The sequence below is a fragment of the Aplysia californica genome, unplaced genomic scaffold (genome assembly GCF_000002075.1).
Source record: "Aplysia californica isolate F4 #8 unplaced genomic scaffold, AplCal3.0 scaffold00291, whole genome shotgun sequence".
In the NCBI taxonomy this organism is placed as follows: Eukaryota; Metazoa; Mollusca; class Gastropoda; order Aplysiida; family Aplysiidae; genus Aplysia; species Aplysia californica.
This window is the reverse complement of record NW_004797561.1, coordinates 555,656-567,677: the sequence shown is the minus strand read 5'-3', so window position 1 is coordinate 567,677 and position 12,022 is coordinate 555,656. Positions and strand designations below refer to the sequence as shown.

The following is a 12,022-nucleotide window of genomic DNA, read 5'->3' as shown; positions in this document are numbered from 1 at the left end:
TCTATCTATCTATCTATCTATCTATCTATCTATCTATCTATCTATCTATCTATCTGTCTAGTTTGTGGTTGGCGGGTGCACTGGTGTGATTTGCACCTTCTTTCCTATCAAACAACAATTGTCTTTTTCTCTCCTTTTTTACAAACCTTTTTTACTCTCTTGTAACACCTCGAATCTTCGTCACTTATAAATATGACCTTATTGTGTTTCAAGTGCCGTAAAACTGTTATTTAAACTAAAAACTATATATCTATCTATCAAATGAGACTCTAATACAAAACTACATTTGTTTTCCTATTTTGTGACCCCATCAAGGCTGTTGCCCTGACAATATGAATCAGAGATCTCGACAATTCAGCACAAGAGAGAAGCCCGACAAAATGACAACGGCATCAGAAATGGAAAATAAATAATTAAAAGAAAGGAAAAACAGTTGGGGTTTTTTCTCCTTGGAGGGGGGGGGGATAATTTTTTTTTTCGGGGGATGGAGATGAAGTGAAGAAAAGAAAAATAACGCCTTGACCCGGAAGTGAATCCTGTTGTGGCTTCAGATTTCGTGTCCTTTATTTTTCTTTACCGAAACCATGCCTACGAGAAGTCAGGTTTAAATGCGTCTGAAGGTATCCATCACAGCTAATATCACACTACTTGTATGGTATCTGTCTCACTCTCTGGGTTCTGTTTGTATGACGACGGAATACGCCCCTAAAGTTCTTTGCCCGTCTGTTTAGTCTGTTGGAGTTTATTCTTGATATGATGTCAACAGCCGTTGTTGTTTGGTATTAGCGAACGTTTCCATATATATGTATAAATTATACTTTGGATTCCCTTATTACCTATCTGGTTAATGTTCGTGTGTGAACGCTAAAATTCTTTGGCTTTATTATTGATTGACATAGAAAAAAAATTGTTATGTTTGTTTTTAGTATTGCTGGCCGCTTCAGTTGTTGTCCCTATTTTGAATTTGTTCTTGTTTCTGTTGGTGTTGTTGTTATTGTGTTGTTGTTGTTGTTGTTGTTGTTGTTGTTGTTGTTGTTGTTATTGTTGTTGTTGTTGTTGTTGTTGTTGTTGTTGTTGTTATTGTTGTTGTTGTTGTAGCCATTGTGGCCGTCGTTGTCGTTGTCGTTGTTCTTGTTATTGTTATTGTTACTTTAGTATTGCTGTCCTAATCTTTGTTCCTTCGTCCTTTGACTCCCAATACTTCGTCGATGCAACTAAACAACAGAAACCACTGCTAATTTATTCTTCGGTGTCCTAGAAGTAAGTCTATGCTCGTTATCTTTCTGATGAATTTCGGGGGAAGTAACAGGGAAATGAATTAGTTTAACATGCCAGCTTCTCCACGACGCAGCTGACACTGAAAGAACATTCCAGCCCACATGTAAGCTTATATGAAGAATACTTCTCAAATGCATCTATGTCTGTCTATCTTCTGAGAAGCACTGCTTTTTGGAACTGAGCGCCTGTCAAGCTGTCAGTCTGTATGATTTCAGTGTGACTTAGACAGTTAACAAGTGTGAGCAAGCGAGCCAGTCCCATAAAGGATAACTTTAATAACTTTAGGATAACTTTAATAACTTTAAACTTTGGATTGGACTTTCTTTTGTTGCCACGCATTGAAACCCATTAATTCTCTGCCGAAGTGACACCCGCATGGTATCTTTTTATGCTCCCTTTTCTCCCCTCATGCCCCCCCCCCCTTTTTCGCCCCTAATCTTGTCCGTCCCTTTCCCCTTCTCCCCCCCCCCACAAGAATAAAAAAAAACCCGCCAGAACCCCACTGAGTGGCAACTCAGGTAGCTCCAACAGTTCTTTTCTTATTCACATCTCCCATCCACATCTCCATCCCCCTCCTCCCTTTTCCTCGTTTCCGTACTCAGTTTCTGTTTTGCAGTTTTTCTTAAGCCACAAGGACATTTGACTCAATAAGGACTAGCATATTTGCATAATAGTCATCTTTTTTGTTTTCGGAATTCACGGTTTGAAATTCCACCCGATTTTTGCCTGATGGAAAATAAATTGACTGTCAAGACTGTTACCACTATTTCCAATATAAACGTCCCTCGTCTGAAAATATACTGTCACAGGATCTGAAGAATGTCGTGTGCGTGCTTGTATGCGTATCGTATTTGCTGTATTCTCGCCTGCGTGCGTATCGAAAAAGGATAATAAGATTTGGCTGAATTCTCCAGAACAACCTCGAAATGTTTTGTTTTTTCTTCTTTGGTCTCACGACAGCGTAAACAAAACCCAGGAGCTTATGAAAGCTTGAGGCTGGATGTAAGGCTGACACGTGAACAAAGACAAAAACAAAGTCAGATAATTAAATAATACAGCGAGGGGTGGGGGGAGTCCTTAACTCAAAAAATATCGGGGTTTCATAATTCTTTTTAAAGAAATCATCTAATTATGCTCATTTCTCGTACAGCAATGCAATAAAAGAAAACGCATATTATTTAAATCATGAAGTTGATACTATTAAAAATAATTTTTTAAATGTTCAAAAGTTGGGCAAGAGACATCGTAGAGAACTTGTAAACAAATGGACAGATTGACACATAATATTATGCACAAAGGCATTGGACTGATCCTACAACACCCCCTGCCCCCCCCCCCTCCCCTGTTCCCCCACCCCACCCTACACACACACACTCTTCCTAAAAAAAACCACAAAAAAATTCGCAGGAGTGGCGATTGGATAACATTCTGTTGTTCCCAGGCGGACTGGCATGTTTGAGTAGGTACGCAGAGCACTGATTAACAACACAGACAGACGAACAGCCAAGTACACAAATCAAAAGGCTCCAAGTGATGATACAGAATTGGGCAGGGATAAACATAGTTATCTGTGTGAGCGAGAGACATATAATATATATGAGAGAGAAAGAGATAGGCATTAAGATATTTACGACATTTTATACTTGCAATAAATAGATAAATAAATAAAAGAATATAAATAAATAAATACTTATATACATAATTTCTGTGTGTGTGTGTGTGTGTGTGTGTGTGTGTGTGTGTGTGTGTGTGTGTGTGTATGTGTAAATAGATAGATAGATAGATAGATAGATAGATAGATAGATAGATAGATAGATAGATAGATAGATAGATAGATAGATAGATAGATAGATAGATAGATAGGAAAATAGAAAGATAGATAGATAGATAGAGAGGTAGACAGAGAGAGCGAAAGAGAAAGAGAGAGAGAGAAAAATAAAAAGAGAGAGAGAGAGAGAGAGAGAGAGAGAGAAAGACAGAGAGAGAGAGAGAAAAAGACAGAGAGAGAGAAAGAGAGAGAGCAAGAGAGAGAGAGAGAGAGAGAGAGAGAGAGAGAGAGAGAGAGAGAGAGAGATAGAGAGATACATTCTTTTTTTTAAATGTGTCTGGAAACGAAGTAATACATCAGGCATGTCGTGTAATTGCAGTTTTTGTCATACCGATAAGCAGGGATCCGATCACATTGTCAAAAATGGCGTGCGCTGTGATCTATTTGGCTTCACTTGCTATTTCTGCAGACAAGTTCGATGCCAGATACACGTTCATCCTGGGTTACTTGACCTAAACATGGCAACGCCCGCAAAAAAAGACTTTTAGAAAGTGAGAAAACAAACAAACCCAAAAACAAACAAAATGAGGAAGAGAAATATAATATTATTAAGAAAATGCATCAGCTCAGCCCTCTTTATACCGCTTGTGATTTGAAAATATCGACAGATATCAATCACTGGAACGTTTAGCAAGCTCCTCTCACGAGGTCGCTGAGACGGGAAAGTGAAAGATGCTGACCGCTCTCTCCAGGATACGCCCTCTTGGTTAATTCTCCAGGGAGTTACCAGGTTTGGCGGTAGCATTAGGCGGGGAGAAATCTGAGGTGTTACAAATGTGATGAAATTGGCGCATTTTATTTCCCAAGTTGGCTGCTGTTTGCTCTTTTTTTTTCTTTTCTCTTTTTAAAAAAATTATTTATCTATTTATCTTACTTTTTGATTTTGCTTTTCAGCTCCTCGCTACTTCTTTTTAAAATTGTTTTTAAGCGTCTCTTTACGTTCATCTCTAACAGCTAATATTAGCCTTGTTAAACGAAAGCAATCTCATGGACGAATGTTGATGGCATAAAAAAGGCAGACATTTTACTTCGGATGATGTGTGCAGAAGAAACCAAAATATTACGAAGCTGCTGGTGATTTTTGTACACAGAATAATGTGGGATTTTTAAAATATGTTATTGCACTTGACAACATGCAGTATCAAAGTTTTGAAAAGTAGGTGAACACAAAACCAGATCCATGCAATACAAAATACTGATTATTCACAGTGTCGGATTACGACCCAGCTGGCCCAAAGGCACACTTCACTGAGTGGCCTGGAAAAGTTAGATATGGTGCAAAATCTCTCCCCCCCCCAAAACCCTTAACATACACACACACACACACACACACACACACACACACACACACACATACACACACACACACACACACACACACACACACACACACACAGCGCGCGTGTGCAAATTCAAAACTACGCACATATCACACACATGCACGGTCTGTCTGTGCGTGTGTCTGTCTGTCAGCCAGTCCAAAGTATGACAGTATGGAATATGGACAACATACCAGTAAGATAATGTAACTAAGGCCTCACAACAATAAAATTGTGCATTATTATTTCTTACCTAGATTGCCACTTTGTGTGCTTTTGCAACTTCGAATTCATCAACGACTTTGTTAATGTCGACGTTGTGCAGTAAATCGCTTTCAATTGAAAGAGGTGGTAGCATCCCTAGCCTCTGCTGAGACATGGTTGAACGCCTAACGTCTTTAATGCGTTTCAATTGCGAAAATGAACGTTCGCCAGCGCAGATAGTTGACATTAGAGACAGGTACATCCGCAATGCTATCTCGCTGTCTGGAAAAGCTGAGTGGACACTAGTGAAATGCAAAAGTTTGAAACTGCTCTGAGCGCTTCCCGTTGCATTATCCGGCCGGATGTACTTGCTCTTTCACCCAACATAGGCACTGTCTAAATTCCATTGGAAAGTTAGGAGAGGGGTCATGTGGATAGACATTAACAAGTGCTGATGTTGCAGCATTGATGTCTTCAGCTGACATTGAATCATACTCTGTTAAAACACCAAACCGCTGTACTACTGTTGAATAGGCGTCAATTCGTCTGCATACGGAACTTTTCAGTTGGTCCATGATAACCAAGAATGTATTGACTTTGAATTTCTCCTGATCCGACATTTCATTCCTCACACTTGAGGCATCTCCGTCATCTACTGTTTTCCTGAGTACACGTGCTCTCCGACTGTCTGATTTATATATGCTGCTTCCACATCGGTCACTTGCCTTGTCATGGTAATAGTCAAACTTTCCTCGACACTCATCTATATATGTGTATAAACTTTTTAACAATCCAATGGCTGGGCTTAGTTCAATAGTTGGACTTTGTAGCAGTTCACGATGTAAAATGCCATTCCAAAGTAGTTCTCGCTTGAAAGCAACTTCAATGTTGTCCATATTACTCGCAAGTGCGTCAGCTTCGTGCTTCGAGAGACCATTCTGGTCAATATCTTCTGCAATCTCTTGTAGAGAGCACTTTGGAATTGTTTGTAGCCCCTGAAGATTGCTTCTGTCGCATCAGCCCGGGCAGACCACCGGATATCCGATGGGTGTTTTGGGACAAGACATTCAGGATTTTCCTCAACATGTCGTAATAAATGCAACAAAAAATGAATACAAGCGCTGCAGGAACTGAAAAAAAGACACAGTTTCCACACAGCCATCTACAGCTAATTGACCAACTAAATTTAGACAGTGGCCTGTGCACGGACTATAATCCACAAGGTTGTTTTTTTTCAAAATTTTCTGCATTCTAGTGTATTTACCAGACATGTTACTGGCATTGTCGTATGTCTGGCCACGACAATTCTCAAAGTCGATGCCTTGCTCCTCTAGGTACTGGAGCAATGCATCTGCAAGATTCTGTCCTGTGTGGCTCTAGACGTTGATGGCTGTCAAAAAGCGCTCCTCGGGCTGGTGATCTACCATAATATTGACATAACGTGAAGCAATGGTTAACGGATCAGAATGCGGAGTAGAATTTACGGAGACTGAAAAGTACCTTGCCTTAGAAATTTCATCCTTGATGAGGTCAAGAACATGCTTGCCTAACAAGTTAATCAATTCTTCTCAGGTTGTTTTTGACAGATACGAAGTGTGGCCACGTCCTTGGTTGGCATGAGTTTTGATATGCTGAGATTAAAATGGATCAAACTGACCAATTAGTTCTAAAATACCCAGGTAGCTCCCATTGTCTTTGGACCCAACGATTTCAGTACTGCTTCGAAAAGCCAGCCCTCTTTCACAAAGGAAAATGATCGTCTTAATACAAATAACAAAATGTTTTTCCAGTAGTTTCGTTGTTCCAGTAAATTTTAGTGTAACCGCTCGTGAACTCGCCCAGCAGGAATACTACGTTGACAAGACTGAGTTTATATGTTTGGGACTTGTTTCATATGTTTTTAAATAGTTGGTTATATTCTTCCAATCTGTAAACCACTGACCAGAAAGATGTACACGGTCTGGCGAAAACAAAAAGCAAGGGAAACAGAAAACACAGGCTTTGGCTGGAGAATATTATAATTTCATAATACGAGCCAGTCACAATCAACTACTTCTGCATTTGACAAAACACGTTTGAATGCATTGTTATTTAAAAACCGATTCACGTCAGAAAATTCTCATTTTGTGTCTGGATAATCACTGGCCAAATTCCGAAACTGGTTTGCTCCTCGGGTTATGCACACTTCAAGACCATGGTCTGTTATATCACCTAGAAGCCCAACATTATTTGCTACTGTTCCTTAAGTATTATCAATTTCGACTGTTTTAGCATCAGCTAGCTCAGCTTCAGCACTAGGCTCTTCTTGGTTGCTGTCGATTTGAGATGAAGAAGCTTCGCTACTACATTTCTCTTTAACATGAAAAATTGAAGTCAGTTTTGTTAATTTTTTTTTAGTTCTTCTCCTTCTTTAATAATATTTTCTTGAGGATGCTGATAGAGACCAGAATCGACATAATATAATGCAAACTATTGCAGTAGCAAAAACAATTGTTGTTGTTGTTGTTTTTGCTGCTGCAATGGTTTGCATTATATTATGTCGATTCTGGTCTCTATCAGCATCCTCGATATTGTATATTATTGTAAAGTACTACTTGTTTTTTGAATGGACATACAAGGTGTTGGGCCAAAAAACATAAAAAATGGGGAAAAAAGTCAAAATTTGCCGAAAACTGCCGATTTCTTGGATTTCATTATTTCGACGAGCGCATGATTTCACCACGCTGCCTCACAAATGTCTTGACGTATCGTTTGAAAGAATCCACAGTCTCAACATTTCTTATTGCTGCTGGCAGTGCGTTCCATAAAGATGGGGCTGAAACACTGAAAGCCCGACTTCCGACTTTTGTTCTGGCACTTCTAGCTGACTATCTTATGTGTTTACTTTGTCTTGTGTTTCTGAAGGATGCTTGCTCATTTATGAATTCTGTGAGATGGGATTGTCCAATTTCGTGGATTGCTTCAAAAGCTAACAGTAGGATCTTTAGGCCAACCTCACAAGCAACTGTTAAGTCCCGAATTCCGGGGAGGGGGAATTGTGGAGGGGATAGGGTTTAGGCTTAAAAGAGGGGATATCATTTTTAAAAAATATGAACACTGCGTTATTAGACTAAGACTAGATTTATCTATATCTAGGTCTATTCTACGTTTTATATTATTCATTTGGAATCTGGACACTAATTTTGTAAGGTTTCGATTTTCCTTAAAACCCCCCCACAAAACTAGCACAAAAAATAACTTTTTCCATGTATGTTGGCATCCCTTCCTGTCCCTTCCCTTGCTTAAAATATATAGGCCCAATTATACAGGTCTAAATTATTATACAGATAACCTATCTTGATTTTTATTTATATCGGGGGTTTTGTAAGCACAGTTCACCTTTCGCCTCATGTGCACTTAGAAAACTGTCGAATTTGGCAGAAATTAGGCTAGAAATGTAGAATTCGCAGGCTTTTGACTCCAGCAGGGCCACAACTTTGGAACTGTTATTTGGGTTGCCAGGTATCTGATGACTTTAGATACCAATTAAGGTGCTTGATTTGGAATCCACTGCTAATGATTCAATTTAATTTTTTTGACAAAAAAGTGGCCCAGAGAGAGGCCAAACAAAATGTCACAGCACTTTTTGAACTAGGCCAGGGACTAAAAGCCCAGTCGGACTCTGGCTTGGGCTAGCTTAGGGCTATTCTAGTTGTGGCCTTCCTGACTGGCCTTGCTGCGGCCTAATGAAAATGGGAAAACCTCCCGAAAATGTGGCCTTGTTGTACCCTGTCTCTGGCCTGTTTGTGGCCTATATTTTTGAGTGGCCCCAAGGCAATTGCCTTATTTGCCTAATGGTTAATCCCGCACTGATTATTCAACTTAATCTGTGAAGCACTGTTAGAAATCTTTTAAAAAAAATAATATATAAAACAAATAAAACAAATAAAGACCCATCTATGCTTGGCAGTAAGCTTCATGCAACTGAACAGAGTTAACAATGTTGGCATTATTGCTTTTAAGTTTTTGTGTGCTGTGTGTAATGAGTACAACAATATATTTTCGTTGATCCCGTAGTAAACCCTGTGACGTGAAGAAAAGGGATGCAATAATAAACGTATGATGTAAAAGGCATATAATATAAAACAAAGTCATTCGGGAATGTTACTGAAGTCGTTGATTCGATAATTTAAATCAGGATGAACTTTTACAGTTGAGAGTGACTCGTACGAAAATGTAAAGTGACCATTTAGGAGGCAGGCTTTGAATCTGCCTCTCAGAGTCAACTCGGGCCGAGAGGGATACAACTTCTAAGCAGAAATACCGAGATACTCAATAAAAATGCTCCTCACTCATTTGGGAATTGAAATCGGGTCTCCTGCGAACAGCGAAGCGCCTAACATCTACACCATGATATACCCGGAACTGTGGACTGTGTAGTACCAGACGGGCAGGACCTCGTTGAATGAGAAACAAAAACGCATGTCCCCAAAAGTGCCGGTAGCGACATCTAGATTATATTATCACGTGGTACACAGTTTTTAAGAAATGATGTATATCTTATATGCACAGAGAAGGAACTATGATTTTTTTTTAAACCTCGCCCCTTTAAAGTGAAAATGGTCCGTTTTTTCACTGCTGGGGTGAGGTCTATAATATCACGTTTAACCCTATTCGTACGCCGTGTTTTACTATAGTATCCATACGAAGTGGGGGAACTCTGCGCCACCACTTTCAAAGAGGAAATTTATTCGTTAATTCGATCCGTACGCTTTGCATAGCAGTCTGTCAAAATTATATTTCGAGAAATACTAAAAGTTTCAAAGAGATCTTCGTACTAGAAGTATTCTAAAACGTGAAGAATACAACCCCGGGAGTACAAAATGACCACAGGGAGTACGAATAGGGTTGAATTGCTGAGGAAGCTTTAATTAAAGAAAGTGTACCATCACGTGGCATACCGTACCTTCTTTGAGCCTTAACGCCCCTGTTTGGTTCAGGCAGGCCGTGAAGCCACATGAAAAAAAATCTACGAGGGGGAGTCAAAAAGTAGTGCAAGTTGTTCATTATTTTGCACAATTTAGCCTCAAATTTAATTAAATTCAGCTCACAAGTACTTGCTTATATACTTTTGAGCTCAAATTGTTAAAATTTAAGTTTCCTTAATTTTGGCCCGAAAGACGTCACATCAAAATGGCTACCCTCTTGGAGGTCTGTCACAGGTAAAGAGCAGTGATTGAATTCCTTGTTTTAGAAGGAGAATCCACCGATAACATCCAAAACTGACTTCAAAATGTTTACAAGGACCAAGCTCTAGATTTTGGCACTGTATATAGGTGGGTCAGGACGTATGTGCAATGAACCGGAAGAAGAGGAAGACGTGTCCATACGCTTATCAGACAAGCATCGTCCAGAGGAATCAGCCAGAAAAAACATGGCAATTGTGTTTTGGGACGTTCATAGGGTGCTTCTCACAGATCTATTATTTTTTTTACTACGAGGAGCAACTGTCAATTCTGAACCCTACATTGAAACATTGAAACGACGGTAAGCGAGAATTCGAAGAGTCCGACCAAATTTGAACATGGAAAGAGTGTTTTTTCACCATGACAATGCCCGCTAGCATTCGAGTACCAGAACAAGGGAGATAATCACCCCGTTCATGTGGGGAAACTCTTCCCCACCCGACTTATTCTCCTGATTTAGCTCCTTTAGACTTCCACCTTTTCGGTGCCAGAAAAGAACCATTGAGAGGTCAACACTATTGAAATGATGGAGAAATCAGAACTGCTGTACCCCTACGACCAACCTGCTTAGTTTTACGCAGCTGGTATATGTGGACTTAGTAAAAGGTGGACAGTGACTATTGAACGAAATGGAGACTATGTTGAGAAATAAAAATCTGATCCTCAGGTACTCCCCTTCAATTTGAGGTATCATAGTTGCAAGTGTGTTCTTTATTCTTAAAGTTATAAACGAACTTTTATTACTTTTTGACTCACCAGGGTACTTTGTTTCGATGGGGAAGTAAACTTGTATACATCACAGTGTGTGCCCATCCTGTCGTACTTTTACTTCTGTGCTTCATCTCGGGTTCACGAAAGAACATCAGTCATCTCGTCTGTAGGACTGATATCATCGCATGCACATGGGATTTCGAGTTTATGCCCTTCATAAAAATATCTCTCTCCCTGAAGAGGAGAGTTCCTAAGGGGAGGTTACTGTTGTCACAACAAAAAACTTCATGGGGGAAATCCCGAAAGTTCAATTTATTTTGTGTCCCCCATGTTACACGTAGGATCGACAGATCTTCATTACTGCCACAAAAAAGTGTACTGTGTCATTGCAGCTAAGCGCGGGCAGACTCGTAAAGCTCTTGAATTTCTTTTCCCGAACTTTTTCAATGTCGCAAGTTTTTTGCCCAGATAAAGGGAATACAAACAGCAAGAGGTGTTTCGACGGATTAATTTTCTGCAATTTGGTATGAGAAGAAGAAGAAGAAGAAGGAAGAAGAAGGAGAAGAAGGAAGAAGAAGAAGAAGAAGAAGAAGAAGAAGAAGAAGGAGAAGGAGAAGGAGAAGGAGAAGGAGAAGGAGAAGGAGAAGGAGAAGGAGAAGGAGGAGGAGGAGGAGAAGGAGAAGGAGAAGAAGAAGAAGAAGGGAAAATCACGGGAAAAATGATAAAACGGTCAAGTCTAGTCGAGAGGCTGCAACCGCAATCGTTTTCGAAATATCACTTCTAAAAAAATTAGACTGGACAGTGTGACCTAGTTGGTACGAGTACTTATGATACTGTACCTAAATGCAAATACGTTGATTTCGTCCATTCGACGTATTGCAAAATCAACACCACTGAATCATTAATCATTACCATTTTATTTTCTTCTTCGCTGCACTACAATAAAGTAAGCACATGTAAAATATGCTTTTAGTTCATGATACATCTCTTTCAAGCGTCACTTTAGGCTCCTCTTGGTAGATCTACATTCTTATTAGCCAGGTACTGCATGTTGGTTCATTGTTCAGAAATGTGTTGGTGGAGAAAAGGACGCAAAATGAAGGGAGAGAAAAAGATTTCCAAACTTTGTTTTCCTTTTTTATTTGGAGCAGCCAACCATAACGTTTAAGACATGAACCATAAACTATTTTACCCTATGGTCTCCTTTCATAAAGCTGAATTAAACAAGAGCTTTTACGGAAATATGATTTTTTTTCTATTTGTCTTATAACGCGGCTCATAGAAAAGCTAGTTAGAACGTTTAAAGGATAATACAAATGTACACACTGTTTTAATGACGGATCGAAATGTCTCTCTCCCTTTTGCTTTTTCGCTTTTCTTTTTTGTCCGGCACTCTCACATGTCTTTGCTCCCTTTGACCATCTCATACACTGTTCCTGCCTGTCTCATTCTCTCTA

General features: G+C 39.6%; 1 protein-coding gene across 1 annotated transcript in view; it reads left to right on the top strand.

The window, feature by feature from the left end:
- Positions 1-12,022, top strand: part of LOC106012208 — a 142,109-nt gene that overhangs the window by 124,572 nt on the left and 5,515 nt on the right. The window lies entirely within an intron of this gene.